At 37.9% G+C, this 12,736-nt stretch overlaps 1 protein-coding gene across 3 annotated transcripts in view; it reads left to right on the top strand.

Moving 5' to 3' along the window:
- The window catches only part of LOC149150992 (RNA polymerase III subunit RPC82 family protein), a 333,151-nt gene that overhangs the window by 215,123 nt on the left and 105,292 nt on the right, over window positions 1–12,736 (top strand). The gene's annotated exons all lie outside the window — the stretch shown is intronic.

Raw genomic sequence — 12,736 nt, forward strand, 5'->3', positions numbered from 1 at the left:
GCTGATGTGTGTTTCTGTTTCCTGTCTGAGGGAGACCTGTTGTGATATAATCTCTTCCTGCTTGTTCCCGATCTCCTGGATTTCTGCATGCAAAGTTGTCCCTGTGGGGTCTTCCTGCACTGATTTCCGAAGGGACAAGTTTTCCCCTTCCACAAAGGAAACTCTGTCATTGAGTGTGTTTACTTCGGCCCGGAGCTTTTCATTCTCGATTTCAAGGGAATCTACCCGACGTAACAATTGTTTGATTTGAGATGTCCAGAAGGCGAAGTCTGACTCCATGGCAATGTCTCTGGGGCTATAGGTCTCTTCCGGTTGGTTAAGGCACCGACAGAGGTAACGGGAAGGTCCTCTGTTGTTGAATGGGTTACTGAGGTGGATCTCGTGGTCTGGTTTCGTGTGTGTCTTCGGGGAACCCATATTTAACCTGTCATTTTAATCGAAAAATTTGCTGGAGTAGACGAGGGTTTGCAGGGGCCGATGTGAGTTCGACGCGAGCAGAACGACGCTAGCAGAGAGCAGATACGGGCCGAACAGAGAAGGTAGAGACGGGGGGCCGACGTTATCTAACGGGCCGACGCCGTGGGCCGGGGGGCCGACGTTATCTAACTGGCCGACGCCGTGGGCAGAGACTGGACGTCGCGAGTAGAGGCGGGTCGAGCAGAGACGGGCTGAGCAGACCGACGCCGTGCACGAAGAGATGGGCCGACGTGAGTTAACTGGCCGACGCCGCGAGCAGAGACGACGCCGCGAGCAGATCTAATGTTACGGAGATAGTATCAAGTGTTCCAAAAGAATAGAGATCTTGCTTCGCTTGATCTAACCCTTGAAGTCTTATTTGAATATCTTGGCACAGGAGAACAAATCAGCAATGTAAGTGTGATCGGATGTAATGTTGCTTTTTCTGGTGTTCCTTATGGCCTGGTTAGGACGGACTTTCAGAGTTGGGGGCAGACAAGTCACAGGTGCAATTTTGTGTCATTAGGGGGCCCAAGGGATTTTGGTGGGGTTTTGAGGAGTTTTTATGAGGTCCGATGGCATTCGCTTGGTATATTCCAATATCCACACAATTTTCCTTTCGTTCCGTTGCATTCCGACAAATTTTAAAAAACAGAGTTATTAATGGGCCTGGCTCAATTAATTACGCTTAAGGTGGCATTTGAGGAGGAATACTTTGCAGAACACCTTGTGTAATAGCTTGTTGGAACCGGAACGAGAAGATCTAAAGGATGGGATGGTTAGGAGGGATTTTCAGTGGTCTAAGGAGGCATGGTGGCCAATTTACCATTTTCCCACATTAAAAAGAATATTTTAATTAAAGGAAGTGTGCTTAGTGATTAAAATAATAATAAAATATGAGCTTCTAGAGGGGTCCATTAGATCTATAAAAAGAGGAGGAGGCCATTAGAAGACATCTTGGATTTGATATTTCTTCTTGTATGAGAGGTTGAGAACCTAGTTCTCTATTTCAACAATAGGCCCAGGATGGAAACCCTTGGGTGATTCAGTGAGATTGGGCCGGTACCCATCTCTCCTTGGTGAATTCGTCCCAAATTCACAGAAGACTGTGGCCCTCCCAAATTTGCGAAGCCTAGTCCCTCTTTAGTGGCCGGAAGCATCAGGTGGTTAGAACTCTAGGGGAGGTATCGTTAATATAGCCTTTGCTATCTTCCCCTGGGTTTCTCTCTCACAACCTAGTCTAGAGACTAGCTTCAAAATAGTTGAGAGGAAGGATTCACCTAAGTAGGCATCTAATTTAAAATAAACCAAGATTTTGCATTTCACTTATATTTTAGGTGTCACACTTGATTTAGGTGGTACAATTCAACTTGTATGCAAGCATGAATTCGTATGTGTTAACTTTTATTGTAGTAAGTAGTAGTTGTATTATTATAAAAATATGAATGGTGCTTACAATTCTTCGTGGCGGTGTGCCTATATAGGCATTGATTGACCACGAAGATAGAAGGTCACAACTTTTGACCCATGTCGCTTCACAATTAATGGGACATTAACTAATTTAATTAATTTATTAAAATAAATATTTATTATTTAATTTATGTTTATGAATATTTCTATTCATAACATTGCCACCCCCTTTAGAGATGCTTTGTCCTCAAAGCATAACCATAAGGGTTTTCTCTAGTTGAACATTGTTGCAATGGAATGACATCCTTTTGTTGACTGGTGCATTCTTCACGAGTAATTGTACTTTCCTTGGAGCTGGGAGTGTTAACACCATTTAATTTATAATGTTGTCCTTGCCAGTTAAACTCCATGAATTGTTCTTCAAGGTTTGTAGTATAGCTCCCTAGTTGTATTAACCATTCTGCACCTAGAACTACATCCATTTCTTTGAGTGGTAGGGCAAATAGATCTGTTTGTAGCTCCAGTTCTTGTATTTGGATTGAAACTTTTTGACATTCTCCTATTTCCTTGATTTTTTTTCCAGTAGCGACAGACATGGTCAGGTCCTTGATTGGGCATATACAAAGACCATGTTGTTTAGCAAGATCAATGTTTATGCAATTGTGAGTACTACTAGAATCTATAAGTATATTGACATTTCTACCTTTTATGAGTCCTTTGAGCCTTAGGGTTTTAGGACATAATCTCTTCCTTATGTTTGTTGATAGTGTAGTAAGTTTAATGTTCCTTCTTGGAAATTGGTTCTTCTTCCGAAGATGTGGTGGAATGTATTTTGCAATTGCTTGTTGTTCTTGATCTCCGAAAGAGTTACTCTTTTCATCAAGGTTTTTCGAGTCACATGAGATTGCATCTAATGATGGTTCCTCAGAATCTAAATCTTCATTGTATGTGACAACGATTCCTTCATCATGTTCTTGTACTTCAATTTGCTTCCCATCCACATTTATGGCCTGGCGTCCAGTTTTCTCCACATTTGCGATTTTTTTATTTATTTTTATTAAATTTTGGCTCATTACTTGAAGTGTCTAATTCCTTTTCGACTTCATAAGTATACAATTTCTTGTTAAGGCATCTGTGTCTTGCTGTCCATTTGTCTCCACAATACTTACATTTGTTAGTTTGTTTTTTCTCGAATGTTGATGTTGGTCTTCATCTTCCCGGAATGATGACATTTTGAGCTTATGTTTTATCTCAGTGATTATTGTTGCATGTCTAGCTTCTTCAATGGTTTGGGGTTTATATAGTTTTAATTCTTCTCGAATATAATCCTTAAGGCCACATCGATACATTTTTAACAAATCTTCATCTGAGAATCCCCTTTGCCTTATAGCTAATACTTCCCACTCGTGGGTGTATTCGCTTACCAATCCTTTTTGTTTGATTTGAACGAATTTATCGTAAACATCGTCTTCTTCTTCATCACGAAACCTTTTTAGCAAGGCGTTTTTAAAATTCTCCCGATTGAATGAGTGAGCTACACATTTGTTGGACCACCATAGAAACCAATCATATGCTTCCACTTCCAGGTTGTTGGATGCAGTCATGACCTTCTCTTGTTCACCTATTGGCAGGTTTGCTCCAAAAATGGCGTCCATTTTATTTACCCATACAATGGCGCCTTTATGGTTCTTACCATCGTACTTAGGTAATTCCCTTTTAATTTTAAGGTAGTCTCTGTCGGGAAACTTTGTATGGTACTGACTTCCTTCGAACTATATTTGCGGTACTCGTGGCTTTTCGTGCATCGACGGAAATTCATGACTTGGAAAAATTCCGCCTTCCGAAGTCTTTGGACTTTGCGTAGCCGAGGGGTTAAAAGGTGGATTGGATCCTCTCATAAACTGGGTCATCATGCTCTTTATTGTTTTGATATCCTTTGCCATTTGGTCTTGACTCTTCCCGAAATCATCTGGCTTCCTCTCGACATCATCAAGGCGCTTTGCATTCTGTCGAGTTATTCTGATTTTCTTTTCGAATTGTCGTCATTATTACTGCTCCCCATTTTGTTCCTCTTTTTCCTAGTGGGCCCAATTTTTTATTTTTATATTTTTATTTTTGTTGGTATTTAATTAATTATTAAATATATATATATATATATATATAAATTAAATAATTTAATTAATTGAATTATGTTAACTCCGTTTATAAAGTAACTATATATGGACTATCAGTTGCTTATGTATATTGACCTGACTTCTATATATATATTGAACTTCTGTATATGGACTATCGACCGTTAAAAATTTATATATGTATATTGATCGTTTATATATATACTGACACCCATTGACTCTTAAAATGTATAAGTGTATTTTATCACAACGTCTGAATGTATTACACAATTGGATATATCGATCCGACTGTATCGACGCTTGTCACCGCTCGACTGGAGTGCGACATTTGATGGCGGATTGGGGCACGATGTTTGATGGCAAATGACCCTTTTAACGGATTGTTGGTCTGTCAGAACGACAACCTGTCTGCAGCGGTCGAGGTGTCTGCGATAGGTCGAGTGTAGCCAGTCACCAAGGAAGGGTGGAAGATGAGGCTGTGGAAGCACGGAGCGTATGGACAACGCGGCGGGATAGGGGACGTGGAACGTGCTGGCACAATGGTCAAGCAATGAGTTACGAACTAGTAACAATGTATATGTCGGTTTGACAACATCCAGTTTGATTGTAGCCAAATGTCGATAGGGATGACGATTCGTTGGTGGATGGCACTAGGAATAACATCGGTGGAAAAAGATGAAGGAACGATGAGGACCGAGGTGAAGACACCATGTATTGTGCATCCAGTAACTGAGGAAGGCATGACTTTGATACCACTGCTACAATTCAACTTGTATGCAAGCATGAATTCGTATGTGTAGACTTGTATTATAGTAAGTAGTAGTTGCATTATTATAAAAATATGAATGGTGCTTACAATTCTTCGTGGCGGTGTGCCTATATAAGCATTGACAGGCCACGAAGATAGAAGGTCACAACTTTTGACCCACGTCTCTTCACAATTAATGGGATATTAACTAATTTAATTAATTTATTATTATTAATATTTGTTATTTTAATATTTATTATTTAATTGACGTTTATGAATATTTTTATTCATAACATTAGGATAGTGAAGCATCCTGAAGCAGCAACTGTTCATCTGGTGGCTTGGTAAATAATTCATCTTAAGCAATTATTTGACTCCATTAAGGCAATAGCCTTTCAAGATAATCTAATCAAATCATTGAACTTGCTAAAATAACCAAGTTGCTAGACCATTCAGTTGTGTTTCTCAGACTTGTCAGTGGTTGACGAGTCATTCACTTTCACATTTCATAGGGACTAGCCCCCATAAGCCTGCTGTAGCGAGACAACTAGAACGAAGAGGGAGGGGATCAGAGTGGCAACCCTTGTCCTGAGCATTGTTGCACCTTGCTTGTATAATTTGGGCAACAACATGTCTTATTGACAAGACACGACTCTTCATATGAAAGGGCACCCTACCTACTATTTATAACGAGGGCCCCTCATTTGCAACATCATTGTTCTATCATTCTATCAATTATATATCTATTAAGACATTTATTACAAATATATTTGTTCTTCAATTTCAAACAGGATATTGTTTGTTTACTACATTAGTATCAGAGCCGTGTTTTTTGATCACTTGGTTAGAGCCACGTTAGGCTATCATTATATTCTTAGGTCTTGAAATCATGGACACATTTCAAGGGTTTCTGGGATTTTCATAAATGTTAACTAGAACTATTATAGAAAATAAAAGGATTAATTACAAAACCACTAGAGGATTTTGAAACACTAGATTCAACACCTATAATAGAAGCTGACATTGACATGAAAGAAACTAGTAGTGAAGAATGTTCTAACCAAGAAAAGGATTTGTAAAAGATTGGAAATGGAGAATCTATAAAGAAAACACTTACAAAGTCTGTTAAAATGGATATGAGCAACAATGAGGAAGAAAGTTCTGGAAGTGATGAGTGGTTAGCAACCCCTTCTTGTTGTTTGTCTCCACCCTTGTCATTATCCCCTCCCATTGATGTCAGAGAAAGAAATAAATCATTGATAAATTATTTGAAGACTCGATAGGTCCTTTACCCTAAAGATGACTTGACCTCTCGACTAGATCGAAATCTCTATATTAGGACAGTGTTGCACAATGGGGAGAGGTGTTGGGTAACAGGGAGAAAAGAAAACACAAAACATGGAAATTGATAAGGTCTAGAGGGCATAAACAAGGTTGTTTAGGCCATGGTTGTGCTTCGAATTACTGTCACTCTCAATTTTGATATGGGGTTTGCATTTAGCTTTTGCGGCACCAGTTTATTGTTAATAAACATTGTGGGATTTGTTGTTGCTTGGATTGTAGAGGCACCGCAACAACGTCTTAAGGCAGGGGTTGTCACTCTGATCCCTGCCCACTCCGTTCTAGCTGTCTCCCAACAACATGCTATGGGGGGTAGTCCCTATGGAAATGAGATGATGGAAAGCAAGTTGGGAACCAACTTGCCTGGGAGACACAGTTGAGTGGCCTAGCTACTTGGTGAAAATTTAGCAAGATTAAGGATTTGATTAGATTTAGAATTGAGACTAGTGCCTTATGGAGTCAAAAGTTCTTGCTTATTATAAATTATGACCAAGTAACCAGATGGACAACCACTGCTTATATGATTAACTAACCTATATGAGATGCAACTCCTAAGATCTAAGTGTGATGCAAGGATCTTGGTTAATTTTAGATTATATGCCTAATCTAGATGGAACCTTTCCCTTAACTGTTTTGAGAAACAATCTTCAGAGTAGGTTGTGAGATGGAAGCCAATGGGAAGTAGACAGTGGCCTGATTAACGATACCTACCCCTGTGTTCCAACCACCCAGTGCCTCTGGTGCTGCAGAGACTGTGGCTTTGACGACTGCAAGGTCATTGTGTTAACCACTAAGAAGGGTTGAATCCCTCAAGCTAAATGAGAGAGGGTTGTCCTAGGAGTCTATCAACCAAGCTTATGCTTGGAGGTAAGTTATTAAGTGCAAAGCTAAGACTAGAATGCTTATGCAATGATTATGAGTGAAGTCACTTGAGTTAAGATTGACTAAGACTTTAAGTACTTAAATTGTGACTAGCCTTTAATGACAAAAGTATCTAACAATTAGAAGACAATCTTAAAACAAGACGGGTGCTTAAGGATACAAGTGCCAATGAATCAATCCACAAGATACTTAGGACAAATTATTCAATTGTCAACTAGCAAATGATTGCAAGATGCCAATCACAATTATTCAAAATGTTCGTATCAAAATGGCAATTATATTTCAAATGCCAAGTAGCTTATGCCATCAACAAGATCAACAATTTAGAGCTTAAGCGTATGAGTGTCATAAGTGTAAAATTTGGAAATTCTTGTAACTTAAAACAAGATAAGCGAATGTTAGATTCCAAATATCCAAAATTAGCAGTAACACTTAAGAAATTTCAGCACTTATTAGTCTTGTGACAACAATAAGAGAAACACCTTAGATCCAAAAGTAACAAGCCAATAGTGACTAGATATGATTACTGAAATGCCCAACAACTTGCTAAAGTAAAATAATGAGTTTAGCCCACTTTAAGATGCAATATTCAGTGACATATCAGATTTGAATTAACTTATTACAGCATTAAGATAGTGTGTGAACAGTGGTATGCTAATGTTACAATAAGTACCAAAACATGCCAACGCTTAAAATTAGCTTGCCAAACTAAAAATCTTGATTTTTTAAAAACCTTTATGTGTAATATTTGGAAAAATTTCAGATCTGATTCAGAGATTTATGCAAAATATTCCAGCAAGCAAATTACTAGATCTGAACTACATCTTTAATTCCAGCAAGCAAATTACTAGATCTGAACTACATCTTTAATGCCCAAGTGGCCAAAATTTAGGAAAATTCAAATTTTGCAATTTTAGAATATTTTGACCAACTTAATGTGATTTTAGGGCCTATGTATCACTGTTATAAAATGAAAACTACAGCAGTAGAAAAACAATAAAAAATTAGGGTTTAGAGAGCAAACCCTAGGCCCAAGGCCTTGAAAATCACTTTGCCCAAACTTGCCAAAATTTTAGGATGAAGTTGCCACCTGGAAATCAAAGTTTTTGAGGCCAAAATCCTGCAAAACCACCAAGTATTTAGTCCCAAAATTTCAGAAATATGCAGAGGTCAAAATAGGGTAAACTAGGGCCAAAGAGGGCGAACGCTAGGCCCAGTAGGGCTACTGTTGAGGTCTAGGAGCTATGAAAGGCTGGAAAGGGGTCAAAAATGGCCAAGGAAGGGAAAGCGAAGGGCAAGGAGGAAGGAAAAGCCCTAAATGGCTTGACGTTGGGGCGAGAGGGGAACTTAGGGCTTCTAAAGCCCACAACTAGCGCAAGGGGCAACCGTTTAGGGTAAGAGAGGGGGGCCGAGGCCTCCAGGCCAATTAAGGCCTTAAAACCCCAACACAGGGCTAGAAAGATGAGGCCGAGGCCTCTAAGCCTCACGACTAGACCTAAAGAGGGCTAAAAGGATGACACATGGGGGGATATAGGTTGACGCAGGGCAAGAGAAGTAGGACGCTGGCCTTGGAGAGGTCGGATCTGGGGCTAGGAGGGCTAAAACTTGAAAAACCAACTTCAAAAAAAATTATTTTTCTTAAGAATTGAATTTCCGCTCAATTCCTTCAATAGCTGGCCTTGCAAAAAATTTAGAGACTAGATCTTATCCTTAAGGGCCTAGATCTAGCTCTATTCCAACGTTTCTCCACTTGATCTCACCTGCACAAAGATATTTACAAATACCCGAAACCCCAAATATATACAAAATCTCAAAATCCCAAAACCTCAATTAGCGAAAATAATTTACAAATATACAAGGGTTTTAAAATAAATTTTGAGAAAGTTTTTTTTGGAGTTTTTTACTTGATAAATGGCTAAAATCACTTTAGAAAATTAATGCATAGTATAGCCTAAGCGAAATTTAAATCAACCACATAAATATTTGGAATTCGAACGAAGTTGGTTCATGCCCACAGTTTGTGAACTTGGAGACCAAGCACTGGGGAACTTGCAAACACTATATGTATTTCTCAAGAAAATTTGTTAGACATATGGCGAATCAAATCATCTAAGATAAACCCAAAATCTATCAATAGAATGACTTTATCCCCATCTAATGAAAAACAAATTTTAATGTAATCAACACAATATAGGAAAGCCCGTACCCAACACATACCACAAATCAATGAACAATGAGCACCTTGAACTGCACCACAAAGTTTTTATTATGATTTAAATAAATGTTCTCAGTGGAACAATAGTGTTACATTAATGCTTCTGCAATAATTTCTTAGCTAGACATCAGATGGCTGGAGGCTCAGATGACTCTCCAATTTATAGATAAATCCTCAAAGTGGAAAATAATGGCTAATTGGCTTGATCCTTGTCAAAATAACTTTTGCTGTCGAAAAATACTTGATCATCTTTTAATCTTAGCCGTTGAATTTTTTTTTTGAGGAATTTTCGAATTTCTCATTTAATTCCATTTTTATTAGTTCAAAATTAATTATTTTGAGCTAATTTCGTCAAAAAATTGACTGACTTAACCACCAAGGTCCAAGGGTCCAATTTTTCTTGAAACATCCAATATTCCCTTAGTGGAGAACATCCAAAATTAGTTCTTTTGATACCCACGATTTTTTTCCATTTGGAGAATTTAATTTCTCTAGATATTTAATTTTGACTTTAATTAATTAAATTTTTGGCTTTTAGGATTTTAATTTAATTTTGCGAGAAAATTTAATCAATTGACACTTGAGGGGATTAAATATTTTTCCCATCCTCGAATATTTTAGCCATGGTGTTTAGATATGAGGGACCACGCACTAAAATATTTTTTACATAAGATTTTTACAAATTCAACCCTCAAAAGGGGAAATACCTGTTCGACTTGGACCCTCAAGTTACATACCTAATTCTGTGACACAATATGATCTAGTAGACCAAGTGATTTGTAATCAAATAATTTAGCCAATTAGCTTAAATTATTCCCAAATCACTTTTACATAAGACTTGACTAGAACACTAGGACTCACCTATGACTTTGACGACAAATTCCACCCTAGCTTTGGGGAGAAGTTGGAGGGAAAAACTTTGCTGACTATCCATGTTTAGAAAAGCAAATGAGTCAGTGAGACGAAAGACATCCTAGGATGAAATTATCGCCAAAATATTAGGCTTACCTAGGTTGTTACATACATTCATGGTCTTACTAACATCATTTACATTAAAAATTTGCAGAATGGATTTACAATAACATAGTGCTAATGGATGATGATCTCGATCCTTTGAAGAAAAATATGGTACATTTGCTTCCTTGGAACTTTCACAAAATGAGTGCAACAAGATCATTATCACCAAACAACATGTCATCGAGTTTGGACTTGTAGTTGCCAATGCTACATTCATGAACAACAAGGAGATTCCCCCTTATCCTCTTTATCGTGTCCTTGTTCATGACGTTGGATTTTTCCGTTTTGATTTGGCAGACCTTGAGTTTACAATGTGTGAGGAAATAACACTTGCATTAAACACTACAACTATTGTAACCAAAAGGGATTACAAAACTATTGTTTTGGAGCGAAAGAAGGCTACCAATCGCCTTTCTATTTGTTGTTGCACAAAATATCTAGGCACAACGACAATGGCTCAGATTGGGGCCTGTCACCCTGATCCCCAATCTCTCCGTTTAAGCTGTCTCCCTACAACAGGCTAAGGGGGGTAGACCCTACGAAAATGGAATGACGGAGAACTAGTTGGAAACCAGCCAGTTCAGGAGACACAGTGAAGCGACCAAGTACTTGATTTAGATTTAGCAAGATTTATAGGATTTGATTAGATTTTAAGCAATTGATGCCAGTGCCTTATGGAGTCAACTATCTTGCTAGAAAATTTAGGACCAAGTAATTGATTTGCAATTGCCGCTTGGATGAATGACTATCTTATATGAAGTGCAGATTCTAAAGCTAATATGAGATGCAAGAATCTTGGTTAATTTTAGTTAAATGCCTATCTAAGTTTTAACCCTTCAATCCTTTCTATATTGAGCCTAATTTCGTAGTAATTGGTGGAAAGAAGATAAGATGAAGCATACTAAGGTGTGATTAACGATACCTCTCTTGAAAATCTATCATATTCGATGCCTCCGGCGTTGCAGAGAGCTGTGGCTCTGACGACTGCAAGGTCACCGTTTTAACTTTTAAGTACTATTAAAAGCAGACTTCTCAAGTAAAGATGGATGAATACTTATCTCTCTATCGACCAAGCTTATGCTTGGAAGTAAATTTTATTGATGCAAAACTAACTTATATGCAAATGCACCAGATGATGAGAAGTTAGACCCGAGGATTAGAAACACTTGTGTCTCAAAAGCCCTTAATCACCAAAATAAAATGCTCGCTTTATTGGATGAAGACTTAAAAATAAACCCCTGAAAATATTACAATTAAACCACAAGCCACTTTTCAAATATTTTTTGATACAATTATAGCTTAGAAAACAAGAACTTCTTTGCAATCAATGTCAACAAATGTTCAAAAAATGCTCAGTTTATAAAACAAAAAATATGCATTTTATCTCAATGACAGAGTACTTAATTTTCAGAAATTAGTTTTTATGGCAGCAGTAAGAAAAACTTTATGACAGGAGCAATATGACAATGAAAACAATAAGCTATCAATGATATCTTTATGCCAAAAATTTACTGAAAAGTTTCCAAACTTGCTCACATGAATTATAAAAAAATTTCAGCCTGTTATGATGTGATTTCCAGAATTATATAAGATCTGATATACTTATTACAGCCAACAATTAAAACATGAAATAAGCCTAATGATGAATGCCCAACTCAAGAAATTAAATCCTTAATGTATTAGGCAACTTAGGAACTGATTTTAGGCTAACCTACATGAAATTTTTCCACTGTATATTTTAGACTTCAGAAACAGAATTATTTAGAGATACTAGTCACCCAAAATGTAGATCTAGGCCAAATTTTTGATGATGATGATGATGATGATGATAGTGGTTACCGCTATAATTTTCTTAGTTTTTAATTTTCTGGCTCCTCGTCTTTCTTGGCGAGATTGGTGCTGTAGTTTTATTTTTTTTCTCTACGGTCTTCCAACTTCTTTTATTTTGCATCTCCTTCATCTCTTCTGGTTCTTGGGACATTGGTGTCTTAGCTTCGCGATCTATTGTGTTCGTCCTTTTGAAGATAGTCGGAGAAGAAGTTTGGTCTAGGAGATCTGCTTTGCTATTAAATGAAGATTTATTTTGTGCGGTATTCGAATCTTCATACCTGTTGATGCTTGAGGGGTTGTAGAGTTCACTTTTTTGTTGTTGGGCGGGGCTTTCTCCTTGCTTGTCTTGAGAATTGTTTCTTTCTTGCTCGATTTCTTGTGATTCAGAGTTTTCTCTAGAGTATTCTTCTTTGATGACAATGTAGTGTTCTTTTGGTGGTCCTTCCCACCAAGTAGATCTATTGTGGTTTTTTCTAGCAAAAGTTTTCTGGGAGGCTTTTGGGCAATTTTTGGCTAGATGGCCTGTCTCAAAGCAGGATCGACATCAGAAGAGGACACTTTCATAATCGAGTTTCTGGTTCCACACAGTCTTTACTTGTTAGGTTTATTTCCGCTGGGAATCCGGTGCTGAAGTCCATTTCCACACAAATGCGTGCATAGGTGGTTCTGGCATATTCCTCTGTTTCTGGGCACCTGCAGTAAAAT

This window comes from Pinus tabuliformis, chromosome 9, assembly GCF_031772625.1.
Source record: "Pinus tabuliformis cultivar Carrire ecotype Pingquan chromosome 9, CPIR1, whole genome shotgun sequence".
In the NCBI taxonomy this organism is placed as follows: Eukaryota; Viridiplantae; Streptophyta; class Pinopsida; order Pinales; family Pinaceae; genus Pinus; species Pinus tabuliformis.